The 20,127-nt window shown below is 41.6% G+C and overlaps 1 long non-coding RNA gene across 2 annotated transcripts in view; it reads right to left on the bottom strand.

The window, feature by feature from the left end:
• Positions 1–20,127, bottom strand: part of LOC133239949 (uncharacterized) — a 117,289-nt gene that overhangs the window by 68,118 nt on the left and 29,044 nt on the right. For both annotated transcript variants that reach the window (XR_009734048.1, XR_009734047.1), the window contains exon 2: positions 14,669–14,876. This is a non-coding gene — a long non-coding RNA (uncharacterized LOC133239949). The remainder of the gene's footprint in view (positions 1–14,668; positions 14,877–20,127) is intronic.

Genomic DNA, 20,127 nt, shown 5'->3' on the forward strand with positions numbered 1-20,127 from the left:
ACATGGCCCCTGCACTCAGCACCACCAACGGGGTGGGCAAGCCACCTAAGCCACCCCTGCAGCCCAATCCCTGGACACACCGGTGCCCTCACCCCATATACGGAACAAGGTCATCACCCTGCGCCCCTGCCTTGGGAGCTAGCCGAGCAAGCAAGGGAAATTGTGTGTTCTTAGTCCCCCTACTCGGAGAAGGCAATGGCACCCCACTCCAGTACTCTTGCCTGGAGAATCCCACGGACGGAGGAGCCTGGTAGGCTGCCGTCTATGGGGTCACGCAGAGTCGGACACGACTGAAGCGACTTAGCAGCAGCAGCAGCAGTCCCCCTACTGCAGTAGGGGCCCCAGTAAAGCCTTGCCTGGAAAAAAAAAAAAATGAGGCAGGAGTGAAGAACACAGACATAGATAGCTGTGAGTCAGACAGAAGGCTTTGTCCCACCTATTTGACTTCAGAGAATGTGATCTCTCCTCTGTCTATACTGACGGAATCAAACCGAATAACCACAGAAAATCTGATCACTGTGTTTGATGTAGGAATGAGAGTGCAGATCTTTCAGATAAAAGCTGCTGGAGGAATTTCTTTGAGGTCAGAAGCTGGAGAAGAGCTTTGCCTCCCATGAGACCGGGCTTGCTCTGGTCTTAGGTATAACTGATCATCCTACACTCTTTATGTATCCAGGGCTTCATAGCTGTGTTTTCGGTACCAATTTCCCACATAGTTTCATCTTAATCTTCCTGTTTATGTCCTTTCTCTTTCACCCACTGCTCTTCTTATTTCTGTGCTTATTTTCTGCATTATTGTATGCTGGGTACTGTTGAGAACAACCTTGTCCCTATCTGATTACTTTGTTGACTAATTAAAACTCCCCAGAGTTCTGCACCAGGCTTTTCCTTTGCACGCCCGATGGGAACACTGGAGGCTTGTGAGCTCTAACAGCTACAGTCCGGCCTCAGGAACAAAGGGAGGCTCTGTTGCTTCCACAGCCGTGGCCGGTCCCATCCCAGAATAAGGAGCGACTTGGGCTGGACTTTCCAGAACACTGGAAAAACAACCCCCCATCCGCCAAGAACAGAAAAGCCAAGTCACTTGTCTTTTCACTTTTCTGTCCAATTAGAGACACTGCTTTATAAATATTTTTCTAAAAATATTCCTGTCTACTCTCTTCTGGTAGAATAATACCTGATGTTGTCAACTCTTTGGAGTTCCTTGGACAGCATGCAGGATCCAACAGGATATGAAAAACTCTCCATTAATGCTTTCTTTTAGAAAAAAATGTCTTCTTAAATCCTGGAATTATTTTTGAAGGACACCATTAGAATACAATAATGGGGGGGGGGTGTGGAGAATAAGGACAAATAAGAGGTTTTTTCCCAATTAAAGTTGTGTATTTGTGCCTCAATATATTCAAATAACCCATAAATTATTAACCAGCTGGGAAAATTTCCAAGTGCTGCGTCAAAACACAACACCAGAAGGCATTCACCAAAACAGGTTCTATTTATCGAACGTTGTTTACTGTCTCTTGGCAGTTTTGTCTTTGGGGATGCTGTTGGAAGTCTCCCTAACACATACACTGTCGAGGGGAGAGATCTTTGTTTGGGTTTTTCAAATGAAAGACTGGCGCACACCCAGAGGCAAGTGTGCTCACTTCAGATCCCTAGAGAGATCAAAGCAAAGTATTCAGTGGTAAATCCACCTATGCAGAGTCCTGCAATATGCTGAATCAGTTCAGGACTCTGATATAGTGGTAGGGATTAGACCTGGAAAACTGTGGTATGATACGATGAAATTCTGAGATTAAAATATTGTGAGTGTGAAGCAAAGAACAGATATGAGTAGGGAAGAAAATAGGAAGAGTAGGAAGATCTCCTGGAGAGGGCATGGCAACCCACTCCAGTATTCTTGCCTGGAGAATCCCCATGGACAGGTGGTCCGTAGGGCTGCAAAGAGTTGGACACGACTGAAGCGACTCAGCACAGTAGAGAAGAAAATCCATGGTATTTAAGAAGTTAGTTGGTGTTGTCCATTTTCAGCAGGACTGAATATTTCTTTTTATCCTAAAATTCTTGAGTTTGTTAATCTGAAAGGTAGAAAGAGTGGAGGAAGAATGAGAAATACAGGAGATTCTATTCTGTATATCAGACAATATTTTGTTAGCGCCTACAAATATAAAGGCCCAGCTTTCAAAACCACGCATAATTGTGAAGCCTTTTACGTGTGAAACTGTGAATTTGTATGTCTTTTTATTGAGTTTTTTTTCAGATGAGCATTTTATTGACACCTTGCTTACTTTCAAAGGAGTAAACAATGAGACCATAGAATGAGGGAAAACGGTTGGGAAAAACAGACCCACTAAGATCTCATGAGTGACTGGACATGACCTTGACTTTGCAACGCAGTCTCAGAGATGATGACAATCTCAGTGTGTTAAAGATCACAGGGCAGAGCAGCCATTCCAGTGAATGACCTGGGCACTGGGCCAGGCACAACAATGTAATGCATGCCTGAGTCTATAAGGGGGTACTTTGGAGGCTGTTTCTACCAAAGTAACCCAGAATCTCAGATGTCTATTTCAGGCTAGAGGTATGTGAAGGAATCTGGGGTACCTGATGTGCAGGTACAAAAGCAAAGATAGGCAGATTCCTGGTGGTGGTATCCATCAGCATCTTTTGCATCCCCTCACCACCAGCCTCCCTCACAACCTGGGTGAAGGCCCATGTAGGATTCTTGGGGCACTGAATGCCACAATGCACGGGGAATAGCTCTAGCCAAGCACTTAGATGACTTTTTCTATATTAACCCTTATTTCTTGGAGAGGCTTAAGTTCAAGGAGGTTCAAAGTACTTGTTTACATCCAGCTGAAGCAAGGCAATGGCCAAGAATTTACTAAAACCTATGAATTACATATTCCAGGCCCATGATTAAATGTTCAAATGGGCTGTTCTTCTCTGTAGAGCAGTACCTTAGAGTGAATAGTCCCAGATCATATAATTTTTATTCTAACATAGAGAGGGATAACTGGAAAATATTTCCAAGTCTTTTTTAAGAAAAAAAAATGAGAGCATCTAAAGCTGTTTTTTAAATTTTATAAATCCAGAATATAATAATGGTTTTATTACAATATTTCATTACCACCCGCATTTCCAAGAAACATTGTCCTACTTAACCTCAGGGGACTTGAAATAGGCAGAGTCCCACTCTGTCTAGAACACTTGAGGAACTGAGGCTCTGTCTTTCTTTGGGGACACTTGAGAAGGACATATTCTTGCTATGTCATCTGAAGATTTACATTCCAAAAATAACCATTGCATTGTACTCGATTAACAGCATTCATGCATGCTAAGTGGCTTCAGTTGTGTCTGACTCATTGTGAGATTGTAGCCCGCCAGGCTCCTCTGTACATGGGATTCTCCAGACAAGAATACTAGACTGGGTTGCCAAGCCTTCTTCCAGGGGATCTTTCCAACCCAGGGATCAAACTCATGTCTCTTAAGTCTCCTTCACTGGCAGGTGAGTTTTTTACCACTAGCACCACCCGGGAAGCCCTGATTAATAGCAACCATGTTCTATAATATTACTACCCTGGTGGTGGCTCAGAGGGTAAAGCGTCTGCCTACAATGCGGGAGACCCAGGTTCAATCCCTGGGTCAGGAAGATCTCCAGGAGAAGGAAATGGCAACCCACTCCAGTATTCCTGCCTGGAAAAGCCCATGGATGGAGGAGCCAGGTAGGCTACAGCCCATGGGGTCGCAAAGAGTCTAACATGACTGAGCGACTTCACTTTCTTTCACTTTCTATAATATTAATAACACTCAGTGTACTTGCTCCATGCCATCCCTAACACAGAATCATAAAACAGAGATAAACACTCGTAATACAGCCTTCCTCATCTCCTACCTTATTCCTCATCATATGAAAGCAGTGGCATTTTTCTCTGAACAACAGACCTAAGAATACTTTTCTTTTATACTTCCCCAAGGAGCACATTTCGCAAGAAACAGAGTTATAGCCACCAAGAGCAATTTGTGTACCTAAGGCACACAGAAATGCTCAGCCTGCAGAACCATCATTAGCATTCGATCACACACTTTATTCTTAACAAGCACTCCTTCGCCCTACAAAAGGAAATAATTGTACTTCTTCTTCATTCACTTTAAATTAATTTATCCTTGGGGGTCACAGGAATGCCAGGTTAGCAGCCCTAGAATCTAACATTATAATTATTAGCCTTACAAGCCTCCTTAAACAATCACTTTTTAAAAATTATGATTCTCTCCCAATCCTGGAGTTTAGAAAATAGGCAATGAGGGATGACATCTAACCAACCTAGACCTAGAGGTTGATTCCTAAATTATACAAGACAGGACACAGAGATTTATATACTTATTATACATATTTATCTGCATAATTAACAGATACTTACAAAGTATAATTAGGTTATATTATTATGAGTGATCTGAATTAAACAAAATTAATTAGAGAAAATATTAATAAAACCACAATCTTCCCTAGAGTTTGCTAATCTTGGTGGATTTGAATCCATTGTCTTTTTGTTTGTGTCTACTTCAAAAATGTATTTAACAAAGATAATAATAAGGTGTGCTGGACTGTGTTTAGTCACTCAGTCATGTCCAACTCTTTGTGACCCCATGGACTGTAGCCTGCCAGGCTCCACTGTCCATGGGCTTCTCCAGGCAAGAACACTAGAGTGGGTTGCATGCCCTCCTCCAAGGGATCTTCCCAACCCAGGGATCGAACCCTGGTCTCCCACATTGCAGGTGGATTCTTTACCATTGAAGCCGCCAGGGAAGCCCAATAATAAGGTGTAGTCTGAAGTAAACAAAAAAACAAAACTTATGGAGATTTGAGAGATCCAGTTGATGCCACAGATTTTAAGTAGCAGCTCTAAAAGTTATGAAGCAACCAACATTTTAAAAAGAAATTTATTTCTGGCTTCACTGGGTCTTAGTTGCTGTGCATGGGCTTTCTCTAGTTGCTGTCCATGTTGGAGCATGGGCTCTACAGCATGTTCTCAGTAGCTGTGGCACACGGGCTTAGTTGCCCTGTAGCATATGGAATCTTCCCAGACCAGGATCGAACCCATGTCCCCTGTATTGGCAGGCGGATTCTTAACCACCAGACTACCAGGGAAGTCCCAGGAACCAATATTTTTAAGCAGTTACTCTATGCCAACTTATGTGCTGATACTGTACATTTCAGTCAGTTCAGTTCAGTCACTCAGTTGTGTCCAACTGTTTGCAACCCCATGGACTGCAGCACACCAGGCATCCCTGTCCATCACCAACCCCCACAGTTTACTCAAACTCTTGTCCATTGAGTCGGTGATGCCATCCAACTATATCATCCTCTGTCATCCCCTTCTCCTGCTGCCTCCAATCTTTCCCAGCATCAGGGTCTTTTCAAATGAGTCAGCTCTTCACATCAGGTGGCCAAAGTATTGGAGTTTCAGCTTCAACATCAGTCCTTCCAATAAATATTCAGGACTGATTTCTTTTAGGATGGATTGGTTGGATCTCCTTGCAGTCCAAGGGACTCTCAAGAGTCCTCTTTAACATCACAGTTTAAAAGCATTAATTCTTCGGCGCTCAGCTTTCTTCACAGTCCAACTCTCACATCCATACATGACCACTGGAAAAACCATAGCCTTGACTAGACAGACATTTGTTGGCAAAGTAATGTCTCTGCTTTTTAATATGCTGTCTAGGTTGGTCATAACTTTCCTTCCAAGGAGTAAGCGTCTTTTAATTTCATGGCTGCAGTCACCATCTGCAGTGATTTTGGAGCCCCCCAAAATAAAGTCTCTCACTGTTTCCATTGTTTCCCCATCTATTTGCCATGAAGTGATGGGACCAGATGCCATGATCTTTGTTTTCTGAATGTTGAGCTTTAAGCCACTTTTTCACTCTCCTCTTTCACTTTCATCAAGAGGCTTTTTAGTTCTTCACTTTCTGCCATAAGGACACTGTACATTTACTGTCTTATTTAATATCCACAACAGCCTGATGAAATAAATTCTGCTTCCTTCAATTACACTGTAATTGTTACAGAGTAGAATTTGAAATTCATAGATGTGAAGTAAATTAATTACCCAAGATCACACGTATTTACAGGTGGTGAAGCCAGGTTCCAAAGCATGTCCTTCCCACTACTTGAAGCAACTCTCAAACACTGTATTCTCCCCTCTCCAGTAAACCCATGCTGTGGTGGGTGTCAGAGAATGGGTCCAGCTGGCAGAGCAGACTAGGAGTCCATGAAGGAAGATCAGGATCCACGGGTGCTAGGATCCACATACTCGGCTGAGCCCCTAAAACTTTGTTTGACCCAACAGGTCAAATCCAAGAAATCACACAGTAAAGTACTTCTCCTGGGGCCAAACCAAGCCCAGAAAAACTTTTTTTTTTTTTTTTTTGTGGTTACAATCAGAGCCCATGACAGAGTCCAGGAACAATTACAGGAATTAGAGGCTGTGTTGAGCAAAAAGAATAGCCATTTACAGGGTCAGACTGTGCTCATCGGAGAAAGATGATTGCTGAGCAAAGTGGAGAGGATGCTGAACGAACCCAAAGTCAGAACAGAGAGATCCAAGCTGGTCTGAGCTGATTGCCTGCTGCTCTGGTGGGTACCCAGGGAGCAGTCACTTTTTGAAGTGAGAGCTTCATATTCTGTCCTTACTTGACCTTCGTTTCAAACGCCTTTCACCTTAGTAGGCTGAGGAGCTGCCTGGGTCCTCCCAGTATTTGGTGACTCTAGAGAGAGCCGTGCAGGGAACTCTGAACATTAGTTTGAACCTTTGTGTCCAAAAGGTTGAGCGCGCTATGGAGATCCTAAGAAGGACTCAATAAATATTTGTGGAAGGCGGGAAGGTAAGGAAAGGGTGAGTGGGCCAGATTCAAGTACCACTAGCAAACCATTCAAAACAAGTCCTGGGTCCGAGGCTGTGTCCAGAAAGGACAGAAAGAGACATAGCTGAGCTCCAAGCTGCGGGATGGCAACCATCAGAAAAGAGACTGGGACCTCGGCCGCTGGTCAGGTGGGTAGTGAAACTCTCCAGTCACAAAGAAGGCCTGAGGGGACTGCCCTGGCGGTCCAGTGGTTAAGACGTCACCTTCCAGTGCAGGGAGGTGGAGGTTCGATGCCTGATCGGGGATTTCAGATCCCAAATGCCTTGTGGTCAAAAAACTAAAACACAGAACAGAAGCAGTATTGTAACAAACTCAATAAGGACTTTAAAAGGAAAACCCATTCAGTAGTGAGAACGAGTAATATAGCCTGCCTCCAAGGAACTAGAAAACCAAGGATGACCTCAAACACCAAGACACAGGAAGGAGGGGAGACCAGGGTGTCAGGGTTGGGAGGCATTGAGAATAGCAGGACTAGTAACCACAAATCCTGACCAGGATATTCCCCTCACCAGGGTCACTGTTAGTCTGGGGTAGAGTTGAACCCGCACAAGTGGCTCTGTACTCTTCACAGAGAATGTTCGAGGTCGGGCAGAAATGGAAACCTAACAGGCTATTGCACATCCTTCTGGTGGCTGGTCATGAGGAATGCATTCTATTCCTCTGGATAGCTGGGGAGGTGCGGTCAGTCCTCCTCAGTTTGGTAGAAAAGATCTCCCTGTCCTGTTTTTTTTTTTTTTTTTTTTTGAAGAGAGAAAGGACAAAGGATGTTAATGAACTGTTACTTGGAGAAATAGGTGGTGGGGAGGTTCATCTGTCAGGACAATTCTTTTAGGAAAGTGTGATGGAAGGAAACAGAATAACCCTTAATGGAGAGGCATGGTGTTTCAACTCAACAGTACCCTATCAATCCAGCCCACGGCTGTATATGATATTTCAGCTCCCATTGTGGGGCTATTTGCCCCTTCCTAGCATCCTTTACTATTCCCATCTTAGTACACTCTGTACATTCTTTACAATTTTATTTTTATCTCTAACACTATAAACTCCAAGAGAATAGATACCATGTGTACTTTTTAAAATCTCTGTATCCCCAGAACCCAGTTCTGTGCCTGCGATGCTCAATAAATAACGGTTGGATGGATGAATAAATACATGACTGAATGAATAAAGGTCAAGAATTTATCTCCAGGTTCAATTACAGAGAAGAGAAAACTTTAGTTTAATTCTTTTTTTTTAATAATTTTTATTTATTTATTTATTTATTTTTGGCTGTGCTAGGTCTCCCTTGCTACACAGGCTTTTCTCCAACTGGAGTGAGAGGGGGCTGCTCTAGCTGTGGTGTGCAGACTTCTCATTGTGGGGGCTTCTCTTGTTTCCGAGCATAGGCTCTAGGGTGGGTGGGCTTCATAGTTACAGCACAAGGGCACAGTAGTTGTAGCTCCCTGGCTCTAGAGCACAGGCTCAGTAGTTGCGGCTCATGAGCTTAGTTGCTCTGAGGCAAGGGGGAGCTTCCCGAATCAGGGATCGAACCCGTGTCTCATGCACTGGCGGGTGGATTCTTTACCACTGAGCCACCAGGGAAGCCCAAGAGAAAACTTTAGAGACAAGTGAAGCAGAGATAGTGTTGCTTCTAAGCTTCTGCTTGGAAGGCTCCTGAGGGCCGCACTGCAACAACATATAATCTCTCTCAACTTCTGGGGCTGGAAGTCCAACACTGACAAGAAAAGAATGGATGACAAGATGTCTGCAATAACTTAACAGTAATTTCTAGGTCACTTGCAAATGATTACCGTTAATAATTACCAGCTTTTATTGGGCCCTTTCTATTTTCAGAGCGCTTGCAGTCATTAGTTTGTTATTTCTCACAACATTGCTATGAGGTAGATCATCATTATTATCGCATTACAGATGCACTAAAGATGTCAAGTTGGATTTAATTGACCCAGGGATGTAGCTATTCTTAGTGGTTCATTTGCCCCTCTGCTTTCTGTTCTTAAAAATCTATTGATGCTGCCTAGAGGGAGATGCTGCTGAAGTGCAATATAGAAAGAAACATTGCAGACAACCACAGCGAATCACAGGAGCAGAGTAGGTACTAAATTTCTGAAAGGTAAGAGATGCCAGAGAGAAGCTTCGGTGTAGTCTAGAAGTGTACGCACTAGCTTCCCATCATTTTCTAAAAACTTCCTTTTCTCTTTAAGGTGACTGTCACCTTGAAAATACTGATTTAATTTAACATGTATAGGTTTGAAAGCAATTAACACAATATGGTCTCAAAATGCTAAGGCAGCTTTCCTATCCATGATAGAGCTGAGTCTGGGGACCAAATTGTTTTACTCATATGGGAGCAAATGATGTTCACTCCAAGGACTAAAACTGATAGGATCAAAGGCTGGAAACAGTATTGCCCGAAAACGCTGGTGAATCTGGAGAGCAGCACTTCAACTACTGGAACAATATGTCTCCAGATTCAAGGAGAGAGCTTTACCTACATGTCTATGGGAGGTTTTTCCTTCCTTCCTTTGTTTAGCTTTCCATTTGTCCACCTGTAGAGACTTTTCAACAAGCACTGAAATTGTTCCTGCTGTGAGATGAATTGTGTCACTCAAATAAGATATGTTGGAGTCCTAACCCCCAGCCCCTCAGATTGTGACCTTATTGGGATACAGGGTCTTTGTAGAAATAATCATTTAAAATGAAGTTGTTAAGGTGGACCCTAATCCAATATGACTGGTGTCCTTACAACAAAGGGGAAGGTTGAACACAGAGACAGACAGGCAAGGAGGGAAGAAGGCCAGGTGAAGACAAAAGATTAGAGTGATGCATCTACAAGCCAAGGAACGCCAAGGACTGTCAGCAAACCAGAGGCTACAAAGAGACAGGGAGGGAACCGACCCCTATAGGTTTCAGAGGATCCATAATCCTGCTGAGGTCTTGACTGCAGACTCCTAGTCCCCAGAACTCTGAGACAATAAATTTCTGTTTTTCTAAGTCACCCAGTTTGTGGTGATTTGCCATGGCAGGTCTAGAGAACTACGGCAGTTCTAGTAATAGATTAATTTCAAAAAAGGATGAAAAATGACATACCGTCCAAGGCACTGCCCAGTATCCAATTCTTCTTATTTTTTAAATAAAATAATTTATTTACTTGGCTGCACTGGGTCTTGGTTGTGGCATGCAGGATCTTTAGTTGTGGCAGGTAGGATCTAGTTCCCGGACCAAGGATAGAACCCAGGCCCCCTGCATTGAGAGTGTGGAGTCTTAGCCACTGGACCACCAGGGAAGTCTGTATTCAATTCTTCTCTGGGTAAGTCACTTCTTACTATATAATAAATTGGGTGTGCAAGAGACGATCTCCACCCTCCAGACCAATGGGCAACATTGCCAGTTGTTATGTTAACAACATTGTAATTATGGCCACAGTTCTGCGCCATAGAAACTCTGCTGAGTCTCTCAGTCCTGACTCTTTGGGACCCCATGGACTGTAGCCTGCCAGGCTTCTCTGTCCATGGGGATTCTCCAGGCAAGAATGCAGAGTGGCTTGCCATGCCCTCCTCCAGGGGATCTTTCCAACCCAGGGACTGAACCCAGATCTCCCACAATGCAGGCAGATTCTTCACCAACTGAGCCACCAGGGAAGCCCAACTACCATCTAAAAAAATAAGGCTTTTGTACTTAGTTTCTTAGGGATCCTCATTTGAAAACACATGCTTTTGGTTCCTTAAAAGACAACAGGGATAAAGGTGAATGGTATAATGTAATCTATCACCACTATGGAGAAAGTATTTTAATGTATTTCTTCCTAGTATCCATCCATCACAAGCAATTTTTTAAAGCACAGTAAATCAAATTCAAATAATGTTGAAGAAAAGAAATAACAAAAGGGGGAAATGAATGAAATAGTAAATATAAAATGAAAAAAATCAACAATGTCAAAAGTTGGTTCACATTTAAATGTGACAGATACTAAGAAAAAGAGAGATAAGACAAACTGTGAATATTGGGAAAGGAATAGGGACATTACTGTAGATTAAACAGATACTAAAATCTAATAAGATATTATAGATAACATTATACCAACAAATTGACAATTTAGACAAAATGTATACATTCAAAGCAAAACACAATTTAATAAATTGACAGAGAGACAAATTTAAAATTTTAAACATCTATCTATTAAGCAAATTGAATCTGCAGTTTAAAGCTCTCACAAGGAAAACACCAGGGCTCTATGGTCTTGCTAGTAAATTCAGGAGTAATACCAGTCTTAACAAAACCATCCATAGAATTTAAGGGCAGAAGCCGTCTTCAACTCATTTTATGAGGCCAGCATAACCTAACAATGACATTACAAGAAAGGAAAACTACAAGACGATATTTCTCATGAGCATCGATGCTAAAACCCTAAACAACATGCTAGCCAAGACCTCTACAGAAAACCATAAAGCACTTTTACAAAAATTAAAGTGGTCCTAAATAAATGGATAAACCATATTCACCAATTAGAAAGCTTGCTATTATAAAAATAGAAATTCTCGGGCCTTCCCAGGTGGGCCACTGGTTCGGACTCCTTGCTTTCACTGCTGAGGACAGGAGTTCAATTCCTGGTCCAGGAACTAAGACCCACAAGCTTCACGGTGTGGCCAAAAAGAAAAAAGAATTTCTCACACAAATAGATATACATATTCAATGAAATACCAATCAAAATCCCAGAAGGTTTACTTCTGTGAAAATTGACTGTAAAGTTTAGAGGAATAGAGGAATAGCCAAGACAACCTTGAAGAAGAAAGTTGTAGGATTTCCCTCCTAAATGCCAAGACTTAATACAAAGCTGGAATAGTTAAGACAGTGTGCATTGGCACACGGATGGATAAATAATTTGACTAATGGAAGTAGATAGAGATAGCAAATAAACACAAGAAAAGATGCTCAACATCACTCATTATTAGAGAAATGCAAATCAAAACTACAATGAGATATCACCTCACACTGATCAGAACAGTCGTCAACAAAAAAACTGTACAATAAATGCTGGAGAGGGTATGGAGAAAAGGAGACCCTCTTGCACTGTCAATGGGAACGTACAATTGATACAGCCACTATGGAAGACAGTAATTAGATTCCTTAAAAGACTAGGGATAAAACTACCATATGACCCAGCAATCCCACTACTGGGCTGAGGAAACCCAGTATATATATATCCTGAGGAAACCATAATTGAAAGACACATGTACGCCAATGTTCATTGACTGCAGCACTGTTTATAATAGCTAGTACATGGAAGCAACCTAGATGTCCATCAACAGATGAATGGATAAAGGAGCTGTGGTGCATATACACAGTGGACTACTACTCAGTCATAAAAAGGAACACGTTTGACTCAGTTCTAATGAGGTGGCTGAACCTAAAGCCTATTACACAGGGTAAGTAAGTCAGAAAGAGGAAGTAAACAGAGAATCTAGAAATAGATAAATATAAATACTTGATTTATGACAAAGATGACACTGCAGTACAATACAGGAAATTACGGATTTTTCAATAAACTGAGTCAGGTGGATATCCATATGGAAAAACCATACTATGATTTCTGCCTCACATCATATTAAAAAATCAAGTCTAGACTATTTCAGATTTAAATATGAAAGGCAAAACAGTAATACTTCTAGATGAGAGAAAATCTTCATAAACTGAGGAAGCGAATTGTTCAACTAGACACAAAAAACAATGACCATAAAGATTAAAAAAAAAGAAGAACATACTGGACTTCAGTAAAATTAAGAATTGTGTCCATCAAAAAGTAACCCCAAAAGTGAAAAGGCAAGACTCAGAATGAGATAAATATCCATCCAAAAATAACGCTGAAAGCAAAAAGGCAAGACACAGAATAGGATCGATGCACATGTGTATATTTAGGATGCCGAGGCTATATAACTCCAAATATATAAATAATTCCTAAAATCAATAGGAAAAAACGAGCAAAGGACTTGAATATACACGTGACAAAAGACAAAAATCAAAATGGCCTATAAACATATAAAGAGTTTTTCAATGTCAGTAGTCAGTAGTCAGTAGGGAACATAAAACCACAGGGAGATAGTACTACTCATCCACGGGAACGGGCAACATGAAAAAGGGCGATGTTACCAAGTGTTGGTGAGGATGCTGACGAACATTTATCCACTGTGAGCTGGGAATATAAATTAGCACAGCCACCTGAGTAAACTCCTTGGTGCTATCTATATGTATACCAGGGATATACAAACCCTGAAAGTGAAAGTTGCTCAGTTGTGTCAGACTCTCTGTGACCCTACACAGTCCATGGAATTCTCCAGGCCAGAATACTGGAGTGGGTAGCCTTTCCCTTCTCCAGAGGATCTTCCCAACCCAGGGATCGAACTCAGGTCTCCTGCATTACAGGCAGATTCTTTACCAGCTGAGCTACAAGGGATGCCCAAGAATACTGGAGTGGGTAGCCTATCTCTCCTCCAGAGGATCTTCCCGACCCAGGAATCGAACCAGGGTCTCCTGCATTGCAGGCAGGTTCTCTACCAACTGAGTTATCAGGGAAGCCCTAATTGCTGGAGTGGGTTGCCATTTACTTCTTCCAGGGGATCTTCCTGACCCAGGGATCGAACCTGAGTCTCCTGCATTGCAGGCAGATTCTTTACCACTGAGCCACCAGGGAAGCCCTATACATATTTTATGGCCTAGAGCTCTTACTCCTAGGTATACATCCAACTATAATATATACCAGCAGTTGCCAAACAAATATACAAGAATATTGAGAGTAGTGCCATTCCTAATAGTCCCCAAAATAAAACAACTTCATGTCCATCAAAATAAAATGGATAAACTGGAACACAACACAGCAATGAGAATAAACCACATATTGTTACACACACTAACACAGACAAACCTCATAAACATATATTGAACAAAAGAAGCTAGATATTGAGTTGGCCAAAATGTTCATATGGATTTTTCCATAAGATGTTACCAAAGTCCAAACGAACTTTTTGGCCAAACCAATACAAAAGGGAACATACTCTATGTAAATAAACTTTACGTGGTTTATTATATAGAGTTGAAGACTGGAAAAACAAATCACAGGCGATAGAAGGCAGGGGGCAGGGAGTGAGTGGAAGAGGAGCTGAACAGACTAATCGGGGAGCTGGTGATGGTATGTCCTTGATTTGAATGAAGGTTATGTTATGAAAATTAATCAAGCTATATATTGATTATTATTGTATAAACATAAAGGTCTGTACACTTATCTGTTTGTATAATTTAATACCAATCCTCCTTGAAAAATGCATCTCACCGATAGTGGATCTTACAAAACCACTGGACTTTAAAATCTGGTGAATTCTTAGATTTAAGGGTCAAGGGAGAATGACTGACTCACCCTTGCTAGCAAGGTGGCAAGAAATGGGGCTGGGAGGATAAACTCTGGAAACATTGTGGTGGTCTTTCAATGCAATGTCAGGGATATGAGAATTTATTCAATGAACCCTAGAGGGTGAGATGGGACTCAGGGAGTCAAAATGAACAGATTCATGTTTACAGAAAAAAATCCTATACCAAGATCGAAATAAATTGAAAATGTAGAAGGGAGAGAAGACACAGAGGGACTAGGTAAGACGCTGTCAAAATAATGAGGAAAAAAACGAAAGCCTGAGATGGCAAAGAAGTAGAAAGTGTATGTTTTCACCCTGCCCATCCATGTCTGCCCTTGATCTGGACCTACCCAGTAAACAAGTACCGATGCGGAAAACACTGGTTATGCCTGGAAAGTTGCCGTCTCCTCAGCCCAGGAGCATCTTCATGTTGATGGCTAGCAGGAGAGGGGCTGGCCCCCAGAGCACTGCTGTCAGACTGCTTTTATTCTGATGAGTTCTTGGGTGTTAGTTCTTGCCATGCTTCACATCTCAAGGTACATTCAAGCATGGCATTTCCTGGGGAGTTAAAAGAGAAAGTCACGTTATCCATTGAAAAATCACAGGACAGAAACTGCAAGAAGCAACGATCTGAGGACTATAAAGGTAGATTGACGTTTTTTGATGCTAACTTCTTTACTTGGGTAATACAGTCTGAAGTTTCAGGTAGACTGGAAAGGTTTTCTGGTCTCTTTGATGGATCTTTGTGCATAAATACCTTGTTCATGAATGGAAGGGGGATTTCAGATGTCCACAGGGCTGGAAGAATTCTTGTTATATATATAAAACCATAAACAAATTACAGCATTCCCTATCTTTTTTCCCTGTTTCCAGATAGACAGATGATAGGTAGGTAGGTAGGTAGATAGAGAGATAGACAGAGATCTTAAGGAATTGTTCTCATGATTATGGAGAGTTTGGCATATCCAAAATCTGCAGTGAGTTAGACACCCAGGGAGAAAACCAAGACATCTGAACACCTGCTTTCCTTCTGGGAGTTTGGACATACGGTGCCATCCAGGCAGAGACTGCCTCTGTGAGCAGCTCCCAATAAAACCTTGGGCGTGGAGTCTCTAATGAGCTCCCTGGTGGACAGCATTTTTCAAGTGTCGTCACAACTTGTTGTTGGGGAAGTAAGCACATCCTATGCAAGTCCACTAGGAGAGGATCCTTGGAAGATTGCATCTGGTCCCCAAGACTTTAATCGCATATTTATTTTCCCTTTGCTGATTGTGCTTTGCATCTTTTTCTGTAATAAATCACAGTTATGATCATGACTCGGAGAAGGCAATGGCACCCCACTCCAGTACTCCTGCCTGGAAAATCCCATGGACGGAGGAGCCTGGTGGGCTGCAGTCCATGGGGTCGCTAAGAGTCAGACACGACTGAGCAACTTCACTTTCACTTTTCACTTTCATGCATTGGAGAAGGCAATGGCAACCCACTCCAGTGTTCTTGCCTGGAGAATCCCAGGGATGGGAGAGCCTGGTGGGCTGCCGTCTATGGGGTCACACAGAGTCGGACACGACTGAAGTGGCGTAGCGGTAGCAGCAGCATGATAATGACTACATATCGACTTCTGTGAGTCTTCCTAGGGAATCATCAGACTTGGTGGTGATCTTGAGAACCCCCAACCCAGGGTAGTACAAGAACCCATCTTATTCCTTTTCCCCCTTGAACTACACAGAGACACGTACGAGAGTAAATCACATATTGTGTTAAAAGAACATTATAATGGGTAACATAAACACAGCTCAAGAGGAACCAGTGATTATATAGTATTTGGGGAATAAAAAGTACTAAAAAATACAAAGTAATGATAATAAGACAAATTATACTTTTCCATTAATTCCAAAGGACATTTCCACTGATTTTCACAGAAAACAAACTTAATTATGTATGTCCAGCAAGAACTATTGTAAATCTTTTAAATAGATCCAGAATATTTTTAGTGACGATAAGTACAGAGATCCATTAACCAAAGAGAAAAATGTTTAGGGACAAGTGAATGAAATTTCAAGCCTAATAGGTTTTGAAATCAATTTATTAGAATTATAAGGAAATCTTTCATGTATAATGATCTCTGGGTTTTGCTTAATAGTCACATTAATTAACTTCTCAAATTCAATAAAAGTGTAGGAAATTTACTTATGTTCAGTTCTTGACAAATAAATCATGGTAATTACATATTCACATGGCCAATGATAATTCCTCTAATTCAGTCTAATAAGCAAGAGTTCTTTTAGATAATTACTCCTTTTTAAAAAAGAAAAAAATCACATGTATAAAATGATTCCTACTGATTAGGAGTTTTGAGGCTTTGTTATGATGTATGAACAAGAGTTTCCGAAATCTTCAAGTCAGTAGTAACATCCTTTCAGGTCCAGCTTTAGTAAGATGTGTATTCACAGGATATCATAACACATCCATATGTGATCTCTGGGGTGGCGGGGGTTGAAGGTGTTGGGTGACATAGAACTGGGATTTTTAAATTTCAGGTCTGCCTGACTCCCACTGTTGCTTTATGGGGAACAAGTTAATATATCAAAATCCCAGGAAAACCATAGATGATGAATATCAAAACCCTAAGAAGTGATTAAAATCTAAGAAGTAAACCATACACCAAGCAAAATTTTCCCATCTTTTATACCACAAATAAGACTGGGATTCCATCACTTAACATTTGTAATCTAAAACAGTGATTTTCAAAGTATTATTCTCAGATCAGAGAAGGCAATGGCAACCCACTCCAGTACTCTTGCCTGGAAAATCCCATGGACGGAGGGGCCTGGTAAGCTGCAATCCATGGGGTCGCTAGGAGTCGGACACGACTGAGCAACTTCACTTTCACTTTTCACTTTTCTGCATTGGAGAAGGAAATGGCAACCCACTCCAGTGTTCTTGCCTGGAGAATCCCAGGGACAGAGAGCCTGGTGGGCTGCTGTCTATGGGGTCACACAGAGTCAGATACGACTGAAGTGACTTAGCAGCAGCAGCAGCAGCATTCTCAGATCATCATCACCTGGGAACTTGTTAAGAATAAAAACTATTCAACAACAAAGACAAACCAGTTGAAAAATGGGCAAAGGACTTGAATAGGCATTTCTGATAGATGGATAGATAGATAGAGGTAAACAGTACATTTGTGCAAATGGTTAATAGGCACATGAAATGATACTCAATATCACTAGCTGTAGTGTAAGTGCTTGACTTTCAATTCCTGAGGCATTTATTTCAAAAGATATCCATTCTGAATAAACACATTGCCAGCTCTATGACACAGTTATTAATACTAACAAACCAACCAGATAAGGGACCAGACTGTCCCACCCATGGAGATCCCCTTTTGGAAAGCCCAAGGTAATCAAGATTGAATTATCCCTTTGAATAACCCACTTCTCCCTTCTTGTGCTATGATTCCTGCTCTTATACTTTCAATTAGCCAACAAGTAGTGAATCCAAGAAACTCTAGACACACTTCACTCTCAGACCCTAATAAAGGCAGAGCCCAAGCTCTAAGCTCTCTCTTTTCTCCCATGACCTCACTGTGGCCCTTGGTTGCGCAATATATTCTCCAGGACTTGTGAGTTAAAAGCATCTTCCTCAAAGTCCCCTGATGGTTTTTGCTGAAGTATGTCCTGCGATCATAACAACCACAAGAACAGGTCCAGTTGTAAGTAGGGTCTCCCAGTGGGAAAACATCTATAGAGATACCTAGGATTAACATGTGCCCAGTGAGTTCAGCAGGCATTCCAATGGAGAGCACTACCCCAGGAGGCTTGGGACCTGTGGAACATTAATCATCAGGGAAATGCAAATCAAAGTCACAGCCAAATACCACTTCCAACCCACTAGAATGAAAATGTAAAATATTAAAAAAAAAAAAACAAACAAACAAAAATAGCAAAGTTTGGTGAGGATGTGGTTAAACTGCAGCCCTTGAGCACTGCTGCTGGGAATATAAAACGGTGGGGCCACTCTGGAAAATAATATGGAAAAGCTAAACAGAATTATCAAATGATCTAGCAATTCAACTTCTAGGTATATTTCCAAAGAAATTGAAAGCAGGAACTCAAACAGATGTTTGTACATCGATCTTCATAGCAGCATTATCCACAGCAGCCAAAAGGTGTGAATGACCTAAATGCTGATTGACAGATGAATGAATAAATAAATGTAGTTTATACCTAAAACAGAATATTACTTAACTTTAAAAAGGGATTAAATTCTGATTCATGCATATTCACACACCATGCATGAACCTCGATCTTATTATGCTAAGCCAGACATGAAAGGACAAAGACCAATTCCACTTACATAAGGTGCAAAGCCACAGCTGGAGACATCCAAGACAAACAGACTAGGCTTTCTCAACCTCAAAGGACAGTGAAGTCCAATCTTAACATTTCTGAGTTCTCACCCTCTCAGTAGGCAGCAGTAGGCAGGAAGAACTGATTCATTAACAGTCATAAGCAACCCTGGGAGTTCTAGAGAGTATTTGGAGAGGAGAAACCTAGGAAGAGTTGGACTTCTTAATCACCTGGCAAGTGAAAGTGTATAAATTTGGTATAAATATGTGACCATATTTTATTGTTGCAGATCAGTAAGGCCCAGACTCTTGTGTTACAAAAGGGAAATAATAATGAGATGTGATTCTCAGCAAGGTTTTTTTTTTTTTTCAACTATCCTCTTACACACTTCCTTCCCATGGTACCTGTCTGCAATAAGTCATAGTGGGAAAGAGTTTCAGCAGCCAATTCAGTAATATCTAAATATCCCTGGCAATGGAGAAGCTAGGCATTCAAGAAAAGTAAAATAGGAAATAAAATAGGAAGAACAGAGACTTTCAAGTCAGACAGAGGGCGGTAGGTTCTCCAGGGGTTCCCTGGGGGCTCCATTTCTTAGTGATACTTTGAGAAGCATTGTAGCCTGTACTTGATTAATGGTTGATGTTATTATTCCTGTTATACGTTAGCAGTAGACCTATGAAAGGGGCTTCCCCAGTGGCTCACTGGTAAAGAATCCGCCTGCGATGCAGGAGATTCGGGTTCGATCCCTGGGTTGGGAAGATCCACTAGAGAAGGGAATGGCAACCCACTCCAGTATTCGTGCCTGCAGAATCCCATGAACAGAGAAGCCTGCAGTCCATGGGGTCGAAAAGAGTCAGACATGACTGAAGCAACTGAACAACAGCAACCGCAGACCCGTGAAAGAAGTGCATTTAGTAAACTCTTATCTACTACTTACTTACATCTGCTTTGTTCTTTTGTTTTTTAACTTTTTAATTGGAGGATAATTGCTTTACAATGTTGTGGGGTTTTTTTTAAAAAAAGATTTTAAAAATATGAACCATTTTTTAAAAGCCTTCATTGCATTTGTTACAATGGTGCTTCTGCTTTATATTTTGGGGGTGTTTTTTGGCTGCAAGGCATAAGGGATCTTAGCTCCCAGATCCCATATGGGGACGAACCTACAACCCCAGCACTGTAAGTCAAAGTCTTGTAGACTGCCAGGGTAGTCCCAACTCACATCTGCTTTGATTTCACAAGACCCCATAAGCACCCTGAGTATTCTCAATAGGGACCAAGAGCCACTGGATTCTCTATTTTAATCCATTGTCTCTATCGCTTTGGAGCACCTCCTCTTCCACTAATAATAACCACTCTTGGTAGCAGATCTCTTTGGGTATTCTCTACTTCTCCAAGTCTGAATAGTGATGATTATGTATTTCCAATCTTAATCAAGGCTTAAGATATTAAGTCAGCCCAAT

Source organism: Bos javanicus, chromosome 27, assembly GCF_032452875.1.
Source record: "Bos javanicus breed banteng chromosome 27, ARS-OSU_banteng_1.0, whole genome shotgun sequence".
In the NCBI taxonomy this organism is placed as follows: Eukaryota; Metazoa; Chordata; class Mammalia; order Artiodactyla; family Bovidae; genus Bos; species Bos javanicus.